This window comes from Euprymna scolopes, chromosome 30 (assembly GCF_053919585.1).
Source record: "Euprymna scolopes isolate OS-2025 chromosome 30, ASM5391958v1, whole genome shotgun sequence".
NCBI lineage: Eukaryota > Metazoa > Mollusca > Cephalopoda > Sepiida > Sepiolidae > Euprymna > Euprymna scolopes.
This window is the reverse complement of record NC_136511.1, coordinates 20,821,943-20,839,206: the sequence shown is the minus strand read 5'-3', so window position 1 is coordinate 20,839,206 and position 17,264 is coordinate 20,821,943. Positions and strand designations below refer to the sequence as shown.

Sequence of the window (17,264 nt, the reverse complement as noted above, 5' to 3'; positions counted from 1 at the left end):
CTGAGAGTCGAAACTAAAACGGCTATCTTACGATTTACTTTTTCCTTTGAAGCTAATGTCTGTACTGTGAAGACGTTTTTACTGCAAAGCGAAAACATAAAACTTGAACCAATCACTATTACGTAAGGCATGCATATTCGTAATGCCGTCGTTTTTTAGTCGCTTGCAAGCGACTCTATAAGTAACTCCGTCGGTCGGTCGGTCGGTCTGTCCGTAACACTTTTGTGCTTGGCCTTTTTGGTTAAGATCAAAGTTCTGTTAATAGATGCTGCTCTTAGCTTAAGCTTTTCTTGGCCTCTTGGCCAAGATCAAAGTGTAGTATCTGTTTTGGCAGATACTGCAAGCAAAGACCATTTGTTGGGACACCCCCATATATAGGACCTTGGTCAATGTAGGGGAGCAACCTTTCATACCAATTGTCATTATCGAGCTTCCCTACTTCCCGGGGAGGTGGTCCCCATTTCCCCTTCACTCGTCACATTGAAAATCGGCCTTGTACCTTATTTGCTCGGTGGTGGAGCAAATAAATATCTTGGCCTTTTGGCCACGATCAAAGTGTAGTATCTGTTCTTACTACATGCTGTACTTATGTTTTTAACTTTGTGATATAAAGTGGGGGGATCATTTTTTTCTGTTTTAATTTAATGTAAAATGATCATCCACTTTAAAACCAGTCTCCAAGGCATTTAAGTCATTCTACAGATCATTCAACTTGTTTTTGAAGGAGTCCAGTTATTTTGTAAGCATTCAATTCACCATTATGTTCAGTAAAATCATTCTAAGACATTTACTTTTTATTTAAGTTATTTCAGCCCATTTTTCGGTCATTTTAGTTTATCTTTAAGTATTTCACGCATTCATTCATTACACGAGAGCACGTGACTAATGGCTATCGGCCTTGATTTTTATTCTTTTTAAATTTTCACAATCTTGCACCAATTTTCTCCGGCTAAAACCGAAATATATAGATAATATATAGAAAAGCATAGGCTTGATACATATGCAGTTTCAGTCTATGAAGCCTTCTTCATCCAGACAATATTGGTACGCTGTTGGTTGGCCATTTTTTTTGTCCAATGGAAGTCCTTTGTGTATTTTTGGCAATTTTCTGCTATTTCTGTAACAAACTTGTTTTCTGCTATTTCTGTAACATTCATATACTATATAATAATGTCTTGTCCAGTTTTATGATGGACGTAGTTCTGTTTTCTCTTATTTCACGGTGTTAGTGCACCATTTTTAGGTTTTGATTTTGGGAGCTCATAAGATATTGTCCGATGGTCACGATAGTTGCACGATGCTGATGGTCAGCCTGAGAGGCCCATAACTCCTGCTTCTCCAGACATACAGCAATATCAGGACTTTAGTTCTGGAATCCATTTTAGCATTTTTATACTATGTTCGAGCAGTTTGGTAGGCAAAATGTTTTAAGCATAAATATATACGGTTACATAAATATAGTTTTGTTTACTATAAGCTTTTTAAGCAAATAATATGCAAGTATAAATCATGTAGAATATCTGCATGAATATAATTATACGTAATAGTTAACTAAAGATGATCCAATAAAACAAAAAAACTAATAGGAAACCAATTAAAACCTGTTTAAAAAATATGAAAATTAGGTAAATCTTTTGCAGATTAATGCAATTCAACTACCCATATATAAACAGTTCTACTTTTTTTAAATACATAGAAAAGGATTTTTAACGAATATTACCAAATGAACTCAAATATATACGAGTAAAGATTTAGTTTATTCCTTAGTTAGTCCGCACGTTACGCTGTTAAAAATGGCAAATACAACTTTGAAGGTAAAACTGCTTCTAAAAAATGCCATATGATCATTTTTTTTTTATATAGGCAAATATGTCAAGATTGGACCAGAATGAGTGAACTGCTCTTATAGTCTCGCTGTTGAATATGATTATAATATATTATCATTGTTTTTATTATGCGAAAAAGGAAATCGTATTTTAAAAGTGTATGTGTCCTTCACCGAAGAAAGGAATCTGCGAAACGTTATGGAAAAAGGGTACATTCAAAGGAACGGGGCGAAAAAGTGCATTGCCTGCCAGGAAGTGTAAGATTGAACGAGTAAATAAAATACTGCATCTCATGAGGTTTTACAGTATATTGAACTAGCGTGGCAGGGTGCTCAACTTTGCCCGGTCGTAAAATACGCCTAAATATATCTAAATTTCATAAAAATTATAGTCGTGATTTCAAAAATAAAAATATTTGGTTGGCATCAGCTAGAATCGAAACCGAAAGCAAAATTGCAGCATTCAAAGCTGGTGACGTTACCACTGTACCAACGTGACATACATATTAAAAATAAACCAAGATGAATACAAAATATATAATTACTTAGTAAATTTTAACCCATTTTTTATGTCTTAAAAACTATTTTAACCAGCTTAAGATCCATAAAAGACTGTCTATAAAAATTCAACAATTTGAGGCCCCTATCGCCATTCTGGGACTTTTAGTTTTGGAAAAGATAGTTTGAAAATATGGAGACAGACGGACGGACATATATATTGCCTTTTGTATATATAAACTATATAGTACTATTTTGTGAGCATTTTATTAATACGCATAAATTTCCGATTTGCTTTTTTCCGTGAATCAAAAAGTATCGGCTTTAGCAAAACATTACCCGAAACCAGTCTGCGTCAAAATTCAAACAAGGCTGAGATTTTAGCAGAAAAAAAAGCATTAAACGCACTCGCCATGTGTTTTGGTCCCCACCCCGGACAAAATATGAAAAGATAGTGATAATTTTTCTTGTTTGTTGCACTTTATTCAATAACCATTCCTCGATATTTTAATTTTTCGCAAGCATTAGTCATGGTGAAAGTTTTTTTTTTTTTTTTTTTTTTTTTTTTTTTTTTCGGAATTTCAACTTCAATTTTTTACATCAGACATAACTTGGCTCATGCAGTGAACATTCCCAACACAGATTCCTTATGATAAACATGCCAAATGTAAAAGCGATCATTTCCTTCAGTGAAAAACTTGAAGAACTCGGTACGAGGATTCCCCCTACGCGTGGCAAGTTCTTCTTTGGATTCAACTCGATCATAGCGTATATGTTCCTTGTAGCATTCCTCATATCTCTTTTATATTAGCCTATAAATATGAACTCAAAACGTAATTGTATCATTATTGTCGTCGCTCTGTGACTCGTTATGTAAACGACGTCGCGTCCCGTAAATGTTTTCTCGGCCCCGATATGTATACACAACAGATGTCGTTTTAGTTCCCCACTATTTAATATATTCAGTGATTATTATTTTTTTTTTTACAAAGGCATCACCACATTATCAAGGCCCAGAGGCCACTCAAGGATAAGGGTTAAACCTGCAAATTCATTAAAATTGGTTGATTTTTCTGCAAAAATTCATTTTGATTAAAAAAAAAAAAATCCTTAAAATTTCAGTTAGTTGTTTATTACTACATGTTTGGAAACATTTGTCTTCTGCTTTAAACATATGTAATTTCACATTTTTTTAATATATTGAATAAAGTTCGGTTTATCTATGAATCCAATCGTGGTTTTTTATAGTCTCTTCTTTAATGTAACCATGAACGTATTCTATTTTAAATCGATAAAACGAAATGTTAAATTACTTTTATCGCATAAATACAACTTTTTCGTTTTTATTTGTTTTTGTACAAAACTTTTTTTTTTTTTTTTTTTTACAAAAACATTAGAAAAGACAATCATTACCAAGTCATTTTTCTGCTTGCTAGGACCTCAACGTCATTCAACATCTGAGCTAGGATATCTCTACTATTATATAAACTCGTTTTGTGAGAGTTATTTCCTCGTAAGTTCCGCAACGGCTGAGCCTGTCCTGTGCACAAAACCATGCAACGTTAATTTGTCTGTCAATGTCCGTAGATATGTTTTTACAAAACATTTTTTCTATTAGTATCGAAAAACATCTGATCTTAAAAATATAGCTTTTCTCTTTTATAGGTAAAAAGAATGTATAGGGGAATACTTTACGTTACACCGGCAAGAGGGATCAAATTTCAGCAAATCATTGAAAAAGGTTTCTGGGTATATAGTTTAGTAGGAGAGCATTCGACTAGATCGAATGATACCCGCGTATACCTCACTATTTTATTTTAAAAAAAAATATTATTGTATTCAATTTATAAGTGAGGTACCATTTAAAATTGCCACAAAAGATTTCGGCGTTTGCCTTTTACAACTAAACATAAACTATTAATTAGAAGTGACTTCTCCAGGTAATTCATCGTCAAGCCCCAATATTAGCTGATGTAAGATTGTAAACAAACAATAACGGAACTTCAACGACATTATTTATTTTTCGAATTAGTCCACTGGGAAAATTATTCCTCGTAATATAATATTCAATAGATTGGTTTTATAAAAATGTACACGCAATCTGCACGAATTAAAATATCATATTTAAGCGTAGTCTAAGACTGGACTGCCAGCGAGTATATTAGAGGTTGTGATCTCGCACGTCTCGAGTCGGGTCAGTTGCTGTTTGAGCCGACAGAATCCGAAAATCAAAATCGCAAAAGGTCGTGCATCACGGAAGATGAATCTAACGAATGTATTTCACGATTATATATTGTATTTTTGTAAAATTGCATGATCCAATAAAAAAAACTAAAAATTTCATCATTACTGGTGTATTCATTTTTAATTTCGTTTTTGAAAACTCGTTTAAACTGATGTTTTAGTAGTTATCATCTAACTCATCAGTAAATTCACAATAATTAGCATTAAATTAATTTAATGTTAAGTAAAAAAAACAAATGTATTTTAAAACAATTTCTCATATTTATACACATTTAACATTTTTAAAAATTAAGAAAATTACTGAACCATCTCAGTAAAAATAACCTTAGTGACACGCAATATGCTTTCCGTTCTGCTAAATCTACAGCGGATGTGCTTAGTTATATCTCATAGTATTAGCGAATCTCTCGACGGAGGCTACCTTTCTAGGGCAATTGCTCTTGACATATCAAAGGTTTTTGATAGTGTATGGCGTAAAGGTTTAATTCACAAGATTCTCAGCTACGGTATAGCTGAAAATGTCTTAATTATTAAATTATTTCTGATAGGCTCATAAGAGTAGTGGCTGATGGGCAGACATAAGAAGCTCTCAGTATTAATGCTGGGGTACATCCTGGGCCCAACTATCTTCCTGATCGACATTAATGATCTTCCAAATCACATCCTTACATCATTCGTAGACATTTATGCTGATGACACTACTATCTATGGTAGAACACCTAAGACTTTAAACTGATCTTGAGCAAGTGGTACAATAGGGAAAGAGGTGGCTTGTTACTTTTAATGCATCTAAGACCAAACTTTCATCTTTACATCATTAACGCTCTGATCCCCATCTGGCATCAATTGAAATGGGTGGATTTCGTCTTGAAGAGGCCTCATGTTTTGACAAGCTTTTGGAATTGACTTTTACTCCTGATCTGAAATGGAACACATACATTAAATCCGTTGTCAAGGTCGCTGGAAAAATGCTGGGATCCTTCTATCGATCCAGTAGGTATCTCACTGCTGATGCAATTCTCTATCTATATAAGAACCAGGTACGCCCAAGGATGGAGTACTGTTGCAACATCTGGGCAGGAGTTGCTAGAAAGGGCTTATTATGCCTTGATAGTAAAAATTGACTTCGTAGCCTCGTAGGGAATGTTCTTTAATTTTCCCTGCAACCTCTTTGTCTTAGAAGAGATGTCGCTAGTTTGTCTCTGCTTTATCGTTTTTTTCATGGCAAGTTCTCGGTTGAGCTCCAATCTATGGTCCCAAACTTCCACAAGAAACACCCGTCTAGCAGATAACACTATCACTAATTTCCCCCAATATTTATCTGTGCCTAAACCTAAACGTAGATTCCATGAACAAAGCTTCTTTCTTAGAACTGCACGCCCGTGGAATTGTCTTCCGTTTTTCTGCTTTCCAGCTGACTATAATATGGTTGTCTTCAAGTCTAACGTAAACACGTTTTTGATGCACCGTTCCATATAAGTTATCGAATTTCCATTATTAACGATTACTGTATTGTTCAATTTCTACTGTACACTCTTTAACCCTTATCCTCTAGTGGCCTCTTGACATTGATAAGTGGGAGATTGCTATGTAAAAAAAAAATAAATAAATTAAAAAAAAAACGATGTAATTGTTTTTAAACCTTTTCACCAACGAAATTTTCCATGGTGTCTTCGATTTACTGGTGCTTTATTTAACCTATAATAAAAAGCTGGTGATATGTAAAAGTTGAAACTCCTGAATAAACACTAAATCAAGACTGGCAAGCCGCGAAGACACCAAGAAGAATTCTTTAATGTAATAAAAATCGCGACTAGTAAGCAGAAATTCTTTATGACCTGTTTTAAGATGTACAGATCTTCGAAGAGACCCCACTCTTTAATATCAGGAGCGGCCTTATGTCAATTAATTACGTAATTAGAAAAGTACTAAGCAAAATTCAGTTACAGGTGAAACTCTCCTGGAGGGTTAAGGTTCAATCACCAGTACGGGCGATACTAAGTGTACAATTGAGACTTGCTTATGATTACTACCCGGTTATAGCTAATGAATGAGGTAGAATACTTAACATAATTAAATCCTTCGTAGATAAGAGAAAAATCCAGGTTGTCCTCGACGGCCGTACATCTAAACAATATGATATAAATGCGGGAGTGCCCCAGGGTTCTATCCTTGGTCCTCTACTGTTCCTGATATTCATAAATGACCTCCCCGACAAAATTGCCTCCGAGATGGGTATATATGCTGAGGACACCACACTTTATTACAGGCACGACAGGAAAACAAATGAACACATAACTAAGAAAATGGCAGAAACACTAGAGGATGACCTCCAATCTAACCTTTTGGGTTAAATAAATTGTCTCTATTTGAAATCCAGTGCAGATTCCCGTGTTCGACAGAAAAATTCTAAAGTTAAACTGGATACATCCGACGAAGGTAATCGGTTACAGCGGTTAAAATGTTGTGAAAATAACGCTCGATGTGGGAACAGTAGTCCGAATAATCAAGACTAAAAAAATTATAACAAATTCAGAAACGTAGGTGTGTGACATATATTGCCCACAAAGCGTCCAGCGCGTACGCAGACCTCATATTGTATCACTTGTATGAAGTGAAACATGCTTCTTTGGTTCACCAATCAAGTCCTAGGATATCAATTTCCTTACTTATAGATTTGAACCAAATGACTAGAAATTGGTTAGAATATACCAATTGAAAGACAAGTTGCTGTATTTGAAAGCAAACTACATGAAATGTGTCTTTTGAATAAGACCCTGCGTACATGTGATATATTTAAGGGGTAAAGACAAAGTACATTCAAAATAAAATGGAAAAAGCGTTATTCTTCTTCTTGGTTGCCCCTCGTTATTCGATGAGGACGATCCTTCTTGTGGGTCTGTTTATGTTAATATAATCCAATCGTAGCCACACGAGTACGGTCACAGATTGGGCATGAGAAGAGGGTACCAAGTGGAGCAGGGATGGCCTGCGGAGCATGTCTCTTTGAACGCTTCACTACATGGTCCATTTTTCGCTGCATCTCAGTACCGTCCACTCCCTATAAACAGTGGGAGCATCAGAGATCTCGACAGAAAGCAAGTATCTCTAAGAAAAAAGGGCCAATTCGACAGTTTTTCGTAGATTTCTTGATATCGCATTTGAAACACTTCCTCTGCCTGCCGACACGGCCTTGGAATAATTAAAATATTACTGTACAGAGCTTTATGCTTCACCACATTAATGAAGTGTTTGAATGTGAGTTTTTTTATGACCTATAGCCGCCTCGTAAAAAGTCTGGAGATTTTCTATATGAAATGCTCTAAGAAGATCTTTGGCATACCATGGAGGGACAGATTGTCGCACACAGATGTGTTAGATTGGGCAGACAGCTACAGCGTTGAGTCCATCATGATTCAATGCAAACTCAAATGGCTGGGGCATACCATTTGAATGCCTCGTCACAGATTACCGCTTAGAATCCTCGATGGTTTATTACAAAGGGAATATTGCGCAGGAAAAATCCCTTTTTGCGATAATATATGCATTAAAATAAGTGCCCCAATAACAAGAAATTTATTAAATAAATATTAGTCATTGGAATTGATGGGATGTAACGGTGGTTTAGTGGTAAACAAAACTATCTGATAACTAAGATGTTCTAACTTCGAACCCTGTACGTTCCTTAGAAATAACATTTACTGATGCCTACTGGAGGCATAAGTCGCGTCATTGTAAGATATTTCATCTTACCGTTTTTTGCTACTTGACCAGTGGCAAAACCGATAAGATTGATAACAAAGGGCAACCTTACAAATTCCATACAAATTTTATTGATCCTTATTTTCAAAAAAAAAATGCCCATTTTTTGGTCTTTTAAAATAGAGCTGGTACCAACCTCGTAAGATGTTAGTTTTTATCTTCAATAGGAACTTGAAGAAGGTTCATTCTGTCTTCGAAGATGGGTGTTCGCAGCGATAGAAGGGGTCAACAAGATGCCTTATGATGAAAAGGATCCAATATTTGGAGTGTCAGCATAGTGCATAAGTCCATAATAAATGTTCATGTTAATTCGGTAATCATACCAATAAAAGTCTCTTAATGAACTTAATGCAGATGTGCCTGTATTTAAGAATGAAATAAATGATTCGAGCCTTTAACTGACTCTTAGTAATGAGCCTAATTATTTTGGGCATAGGATAAACCGTCTCAATAAGATGAAAGTTAATGATTCCATGTCTCATGCAGGGGTTGAGTTTCAGAGTCCTTCTTTGGAGTTCGGCTGATTGAACCGGATTCCCTGCATCCGTTACGGGTAAAGTTCTTATCCAAAAATGAAATTAAACACACAAAATACAAAAAGCCAGCGAAAGTGCAAAACTTCGAAGAAAATAAAATCAACCAATTTGATTGGTCCAAAAACAATACAATAGGATATATAACTGTCAAATATATGTCATCATAAAAAAACGCTTAAATATATTTTACTTCATGCAGATATCCAATTCTGTATCAAATATTATGGATATTATATATATAGTATCGATTTCAAAAGTTCAAAAAATATACCAGGTTGCCATCAGCTAGCATCGAAACAAACATATTTAACGCCCCCGCCACGTTATTTATCGTTTATGATATCCCTAGATAGTAAAAGACAAAAATTAGAACACATTAAAGCATAAATGAATTTTTGAATGCGTAGAAATAACAAAAATATGTCGGAATTTTGAAATGATCATTTTGCATTTTACCTTTCCGTCATATTTCTACGTGCATTATTCATTCATCCAAACAAAGATTTTACTCGTTATAAATCATCACTGGAATATTTTTTACAATTTCCTGTTGATCTTAGTGTTATGTGAGCAGTAGTCTTATCGGTTAGATATTCAGTTATATATACATCTACTTTGAAATAGATATTCACACATACGTACATCTAATATGAAATTTGTATAGATGTTGGCAACCTTCACATGTTTACTCTTGTAACTATTCGATGTATTTCTAGAAAGAATTCTCACTAAAATATTATCGGGAAAACCATTGCCAACAATAGAATCTTTCCATTCATACGATATGATGTTGTTCGAAGTCAAGTCAGTAACAGCGCTACTCACATTCGTTTACCCAAATTTTCACACCACCAAATAGCGATCAATCATCCTTTTAGGTTAGAGATACCCTTCCACATGTCTTTTACATCGAGCACTAAAGTACAGTTTAAATATTTCTCAAGTAACACTCTCCCCTGACTTTGGAACTGATTAACTTGTTTGTTTATATCGGGAAAGAGTAGACCGATCATATTCTAGATCTTTTCATTTAAGTTGGGGGTGGGTCCTTCTAATTAATCCTGCGTTAGACCCACCAAGTGTTTTGTCACCTCCATTTTGCTTAAGTGCTCGTAATTCCTAGTTGGTAACTTCTTATCCTCCCCCAGTACTCTCCTGACTCAGTGAGAGTATAATGAACATGGTATGGGGCATTTGTATATCAGTTTTCCTTGAAGGTAGACATCGCTTTGTCCTTCTTCGATGTCCAGTCACCCCAGCAGACTAACTTTGCTACTCTTTTATGATATATATTTTTTGTATTTTCACATTGGGAATGATAACTTGTAGATATAAACACATCTATCATTAGTAGGACTGTGACAAGAGAATATTATTTTCATTCTTTTAACTCTCGGGTATATATCCGACACAGACACACTTAATCAACCGAGAACAACGCCCGTCTCTATAAAAAAACATAAATGATATTAACGGATATATACTTAAGAGTCAAAGCAATGAAAATAAAAATATGCTACTGTCACAGCCGTAATCACTAGGCTATTTTGTAATATTTTATATGAAATTAATATGTTTATCTATTTTCTGTATCATAAATTTAGATGGGATTATTATTTTATTAATTTTTTTTTTTTTTACTTTTTTCAGTCTTGTATCTTTGACCTTAGCCGATTTAATGCCTTAATTCGTCCTTAGTTTTAGAATTTATTTATTGTGTTATTTTATATTAATATCTACAAGATACAAGTGATTCGAAATATTTAACATTTACTGTATATACACTCATGAGCAGAAAAATGAGCCAAGAGTAAAAGGAGGAAGAAATCGATATTTCAATATTTTTCATAAATTTTTATTATTTTTTACTGAAAATATATATTTTGTAGATCATTATTATTATAGCATATAATAATAGGTGAAAAAATTAATCCTACATATGGTAAGACCGCATCTTGGTGAGGATATAAAAAAAACGAATTGCAGGGTTAAGACAGTCGAAAATGACTTACAAGCAGATTTTTTATATTTTAAGAAGAGAAAATGTGAAAATATCTCCTTCTGTAGTGAAGCAGATTGGTCTAAGGTTCGAAGACGAACGCTTGGTAAAAGGGAAATCTGGATCTGGTCGCCCTAAAGCATCCATTTTGAAGGACGACCACAGGCTTAAATTAACTATTTTGAAGGACTGAAAAAAAAGACTTACGTTAACCATAGTAAAAAATTCAAAACGGAGGCTGGAAATTCTCTTTCCATATATACAATATCTAGGCGAATGAAAGAAATGGGATTTTCTTCTAAAAGGTGTGCAATTTTTATCTACAAAGAACGTCAACGGTAGAAAAAGATTTTCTAATGTTATGTTAAGATACAGACTGGTTCAGGAATGTTTTCTGGTCAGATGAATCAAGATTTTGTCTTGCAAGTGATACTCCCGATGCTCCCGAACGGTGCAATTGAAGAACCGGAGAAAGATTTTCGCAAAGTTGCATAAAAACGACAGTTAAACACGGGAATGGAAGGGTAATGGTAGGGGAAACTTTTACTGCAGAAGGAGTTGAGGGCCATATTAAATGTAAAAAGTCAATCAATGCAAAGGAATACATTCGAATATTAGAAACATAAATGTTACTAAGTATTTAGAAGCTGGGGATATCCCAGAACATTATTTTTCAAAATGATAATGCCCTTGCACACACTGCTAAAGTCACAGAAAAAATGTGTTTCTGATAACTTAATTAATGTGATATTTTCGCCAAGTCAAAGCCCTGATTTAAACCGAATCGAGAATATTTGGTTTATAATATTTCATGCGTTGGCCGGAATAACTTTTGAGAAGAATGACAAACTGTGGGAAGCTGTGCAAAGCGAATGGAATAGCATCTCCTTTTCATAGTGTTTCACTTTGCTTGAGAGCATGTCTAAAAGGATTGATCTTTTAAAGAAATCAAAAGGGAATGCGGTTTCATTCTAAGCATTTATTAAAGTAAATATCTTGTTCTGTGTTATTAGTCTCGTTTAAGTTTCCTTGTTCAATTATTCCTTGTTCAATATAGCTTTTAGTGCAATAAAATGTATAAACTTCATTTTGCCCATTTTTTTGTTCACGAGTGTATGTCCAGAACGAGTAGGATAACAATATTTTACAAAATAATATTATAAATATTTTTGTATTGGCGTGTAAAAACACACCATGGGACTAACCATGATTGGAATAACCTGGTGGGAGGTAATTTTATTAATATCACTGCTCATGAATTTTGTATATTAAAAAAAAAAACAAAGTGTATAGTGACTTTCTAAATCTTATTATAATCTATGGGAATCCATTATTTCTAAACAACTTTTAGATTTATAACAAGGATAAGATCCTGAAGATTATTATGTTAAAAGCAGAATAATATAGTATTTTTGTATATTTTTAATAGAATTTTAGGTTTTAATTTTTTTTTTCAAATAAACGCGCTCAACCAAGTTTTCGCCGAATGAAAACGATACATAAATATTTTTAAAAGGTTTTCAAATCAAATAAACTCACTTCTGTATGTCTAAATAAAATCTACTATGATTGGCGATAAGATTATCCAAAAATAATAACCTTATATTTTAATAAAATAAAATAATTCCACTTTGCATCATAAACTCGTACATTTTAGCTACCGTCGCCATCTTGTATTTTAGGTATGGGGAACCCAGTCCCGTCTATATATTTATTTAAGCATTTTAATGACTTTGACTGTACATAGACAGAAAACTAAATTTTTTAAGTAATTGGATTAAAATATAATTACAAGCGCCATATATGATAAAATATTTTATTTTTAGCTTTATAATCTTTTTCCTTCATAATACTTGGTCAATCAAGCTTTAATCTTTTCCTAATACTTGTTAAAAATAAAGAAACAACTGCTTTGCTCTATTTTTACATAAACATACATTTTTGGAATAATATTTCTAAGATTTAATATCACCTTTAGTCAGCTTTGAATTCTATGATTAAAATCATTTTTCTTTCTTATTTTATAATTAATAATTACCAATAAGCAACACTCTTTTTCCATAAACTAGATCATACTGTATTTTCCCCAATTCGTTATTGCATAAATCAAGTTGACAAAGAATTTCGTTAGAATTTGGTGGCACTTTAAAGTGATGTTTTTGGTAACCCCCTGGCGGGTGTACTTGTTGGGATGTCAGAACCATCATCTACGGAAATCCATGTCTTCATAGTTATAACTAATTTTCAAAAAGGGAGATAAGTTTTGTAAACCGTAACGCGCTACCGTATCTTGAAAAAATCTCACCTAAAACGATACTTGCAAATATAATTAATACTAATAATTTTCAAACCTTGTTAAAAAAAAATTGCTGGTATACATTCTTTAAATACTGGTACATAGAAAGTTTACCCATTCTAAAATGAATTTTTTAATTTATTTTTAAAGATTTAAAAGTATGTTTCTGTTAGAGTTTTCGTAAAAAAATATCCCTATCTGAAAGATAATAATTATTGATAGCATATCTTAAGCATCTCCCACTTCAAAACGCAAAAGATGGAAGAATTAAACACATTCAAATTTCGGATTTCAATCTTCGATATCGAAGGGACTCTGTAAATTTGTTTTTTTCTTCTACACTCATTCACCTTCCTACCACCAAATGAGTGCGTGCTTAATGGGTCGCTTGGACTTTAAGGAGATACACACGGGTCAAATGATGAAGAGGGTATGAAGTCCCCCAAAATATATTTATACAACGAATCTTTAAAAGAGTATACACCCATATAAAGTGCATTTTTTACTTATTAATCCACGAAAATGTCATATTGATTAAAATTATTGGATTTTTCGTAGATTTTTAAATACAAACTCTGTTACGAAAATCAAAAACATTCTATAAATTTGGCAGTCACTACAAATGTATAAATCAATCTGTGGCATTATAAGTAGGTTGGCCTATGAAATAAATGTGGTATTTTATGTTTGTAATTAATTTAAATGTCAGGACACATGAATTATTTTGCCTAAAGTTGACTTGAAAAGAAAAACATAAATCTTATATTTGGCGTTCAGGAGCACAAAAATATATTCAATCAATTAGAACATCTACGAGAAGGAATGGTCTGATGTACAGTTTAACCCGGATGTAAGATACCCGGATATAAGAAAAACGGGTGTGAGAGAGATTTTCTGGTTTCAAATTAGAGCCTGTAATAATATACAGTGTAACTAGGATATAAGTGTAACCCGGATATAAAGGAGCGAGGTAGGGTGGGGGAGAATAGGTATCTTATATCCGGGTTACATCGTATCAGCAATTTATGCTACACCCGTTTTCTTGGCCTTCGGGACAAGATCAAAGTGTAGTATCTGTTCTTCAGATGCTGCGCTTCTATTTCTTGTTCTCTTTCGTTGGAGGAGAAATCCTTCACGACTGAGACAATTTTTTATTTTTGTACCTTTTCTCCACGTTAAAAAACGACCCTGGTGTCTAACTCTGTCCCGGGGGGAGGCATAGTAAATAGGTACATCGTATCAGCAAGGATTTTGTCTTGTAACGTGTATAGATAATTAAATAATTAAGATTATTGGCGAGAAAAAGTAATAAATTATTTGGAATATTAAAGACACTAAATTGAATTTTTTTTAAATATTCTGTAAAATTAGTTCAATATTCTTATTTTTAATAAATTCATAAAAATAACTTTTATACAATAAATCAATTCTTTACCAAAACGCATGGCCCGTCTCTGTTATACTGAGCAGAAAAAAAAACAAAAAGAATCTCAAGTTATTTTATAAGTTAGTTCAATACTTTCTAGCCAATATAAATAATCATATTTAGCAAATTTTTAGACAAGTTTTTGATTTTAGAAACTTCAAATATCTATAATTTTACTTCAAGACACGATAGCGACTTAAGTTTTGTTTGGTTTGGATTTTGATTAAAATTTGAGGTTGATACGAATCTATGCACAAAAGTGAAACTGTCTGTGTGTGCTTATGTGCGTACATTTTCCTAGGAAACTACTCCGTCAATTTTCAGTCTACAGACTCGAGATATGACATAAGATCTATTGAGATTCGGGAACATCGTTTTAATCAGTTTTCGGACAGAAATTTAGCTGTCAAGGGGGTCAAACTTCGACGATTTGACCATTGCACACTCTACAAAACTCCTCGGCCAATTTTTGGTCCAAACACTTGAAAGTTTAGATGTAGATCACTTTGACACGGATCAAACGTTTTTAACTTTATTTGAGCCCAGAACAATAAATGTTAAGGGCTCAAAATTGGGGTCAAAGTTTAAAAATGATTGACCTTCGCGGTCGCTACCAAATTACTCAGCCAAATTTTTTTATCTAAACATTTTAAATTTTACATAAAGTGTATTGAGATATTCCAGTTCCGTGGTGCTCGGAGTGGCAATGCAACTTAATAAATTTCACATCTCGACGGTAACGCCTCTGGGTCACATTTCTTAGCGATGCGTTTTATCACGAAGCTGTGCATTTTAGTTCCCTTTTGTAGTGTATTTTTAGTGCCTTCGTGTCTTTACAGGGGCGATTTTCATTTAAAACACGCACAGATTATATATGTCTGTCTGTTTCCATATTTTCAAACTCTATATCTTCTGAAACTAAAAGTCGCGAAGCAGCGCTACTAATATCAGAGGATTGTTTTTTTATAAACCGTTCTTTTATGGGTCTTTAGCCAGTTAAAATAGTTTTTAAGGGGGTCAAAAATGGGTCAAAATTGAACCAAATGGTAAAACATTTACTGCATTCATGTTAGCTATTTTTTTTTTAATTTATAATTTTAACCAGTTCTTATGCGTGTCACCTTGGTACAGTGGTAACGTCACCAGCTTTAAATGCTACAGTTTTGCTTTCCGTTTCGATTCTAATTGATGGCGCCGTAAAAAATTTTTTTTTAACTTTTGAAATCACAAATCTTTTATATGAAGTTGGGATGAAGTAAAATGTCATGCTTAAGCGTATTTTACGCCTGGACCAAGCCGCTCCCCATGCTTATATATATATATATATATATATATATATATATATATATATATATATATATATATATATATATATATATAACACTTATATATATATATAACACTTATATATATACATATATATAACACTTATATATATATATAACACACATATATATAACACATACATATATATAACACTTATATATAACACTTATATATATAACACTTATATATATATAAATATATATATACATAAATATATATATATATATAAATATATATATATATATATATATATATATATATATATATACGGCTATAGTGGATTACTTAGGATCATTAAGTCTCTTTTTCAACATGCACTATGATTTTTTCTTCACAATTTACCATAATGACACAAGATTTTCTTTTTATTTTAATCAACATGTATAATTGTCACTCAGTTCTTTCGCAGTCCGTGATTATAATACCCAAAAGTTAATCAACTCAGTTTAATTTGTTTTTTTCTTCTTTTGTTTCCAAATAAAAGAAACTCATAAGAGTAATCTCCCCTGGTCAAAAAAAGATTTTTTTTCTAGAATAGTTACTCAATTTTTTTTTTAATAAAGTGTTTATAAGAGTTATTTCCCTTTTCCCATTATTTTTTCACAGAATTTCAGTCACAATTTACAAGATACATTTTTTTTCATTAACAGCACAGTTTCTAAATAGAAGGTATACAACCCTAATCAGGGTACTCACGCACCCGCTTTTTATTGAACTAAGCGCTTCCTTTCACCTTAACCAGTCGCAGTTGAGATTTGACCTGGCGATTCACACTTCACTACCTTCTAAGAATGTAATCAACTAAGAGGTTCCTCTCACCTCATTCAAGTAACAGTTGGGATTTATTTTGGCAAGTCACAGCTAAGCATCCTGCAAGACCTCCAAGAAAACAGAAGAAAAGAAAGAAAGATATATATATTGTGATTTAGGAAACCTGGCATGAGGAGGAGAGAACTTATTGTATGAGATTTAAAGGAAAACTTTGAAGAAATTTATATTTAGTTGTCTCTTATAGACATCAAAGTAGGGTCTGTTGGTTTTGGCGAATTTCCACTGAAGTAAAATGAAACCGAGAAATATACATTTTAACTTGGATAATCATGTAACAATTACTTATCAAATTAATTACAAATATTTGAAACAACTCAGAATCCTGCAAGACCCCCAATAAAACAGAATAAAAGAAAAGAAAAAAAAAATATATATATATAATATCGTTATTTCCATGGCAGGTTCTCGTCTGAACTCCAATCTCTGGTCCCCCTTCGCCAATCTTTCACAAAAAACACCCGTCTAGCTGAATCCACTGTCAAAAATTTCCCCCACTCTTTATCTGTGCCTAAATCAAAACG

The 17,264-nt window shown here is 33.1% G+C and overlaps 2 pseudogenes; both read left to right on the top strand.

The window, feature by feature from the left end:
* The first annotated feature begins 282 nt into the window (after window positions 1-282).
* LOC145255012 (U2 spliceosomal RNA) lies at window positions 283-408 on the top strand (annotated as a pseudogene).
* Window positions 409-527: 119 nt separating this feature from the next.
* LOC145255017 (U2 spliceosomal RNA) lies at window positions 528-698 on the top strand (annotated as a pseudogene).
* The last annotated feature ends 16,566 nt before the right edge of the window (window positions 699-17,264 follow it).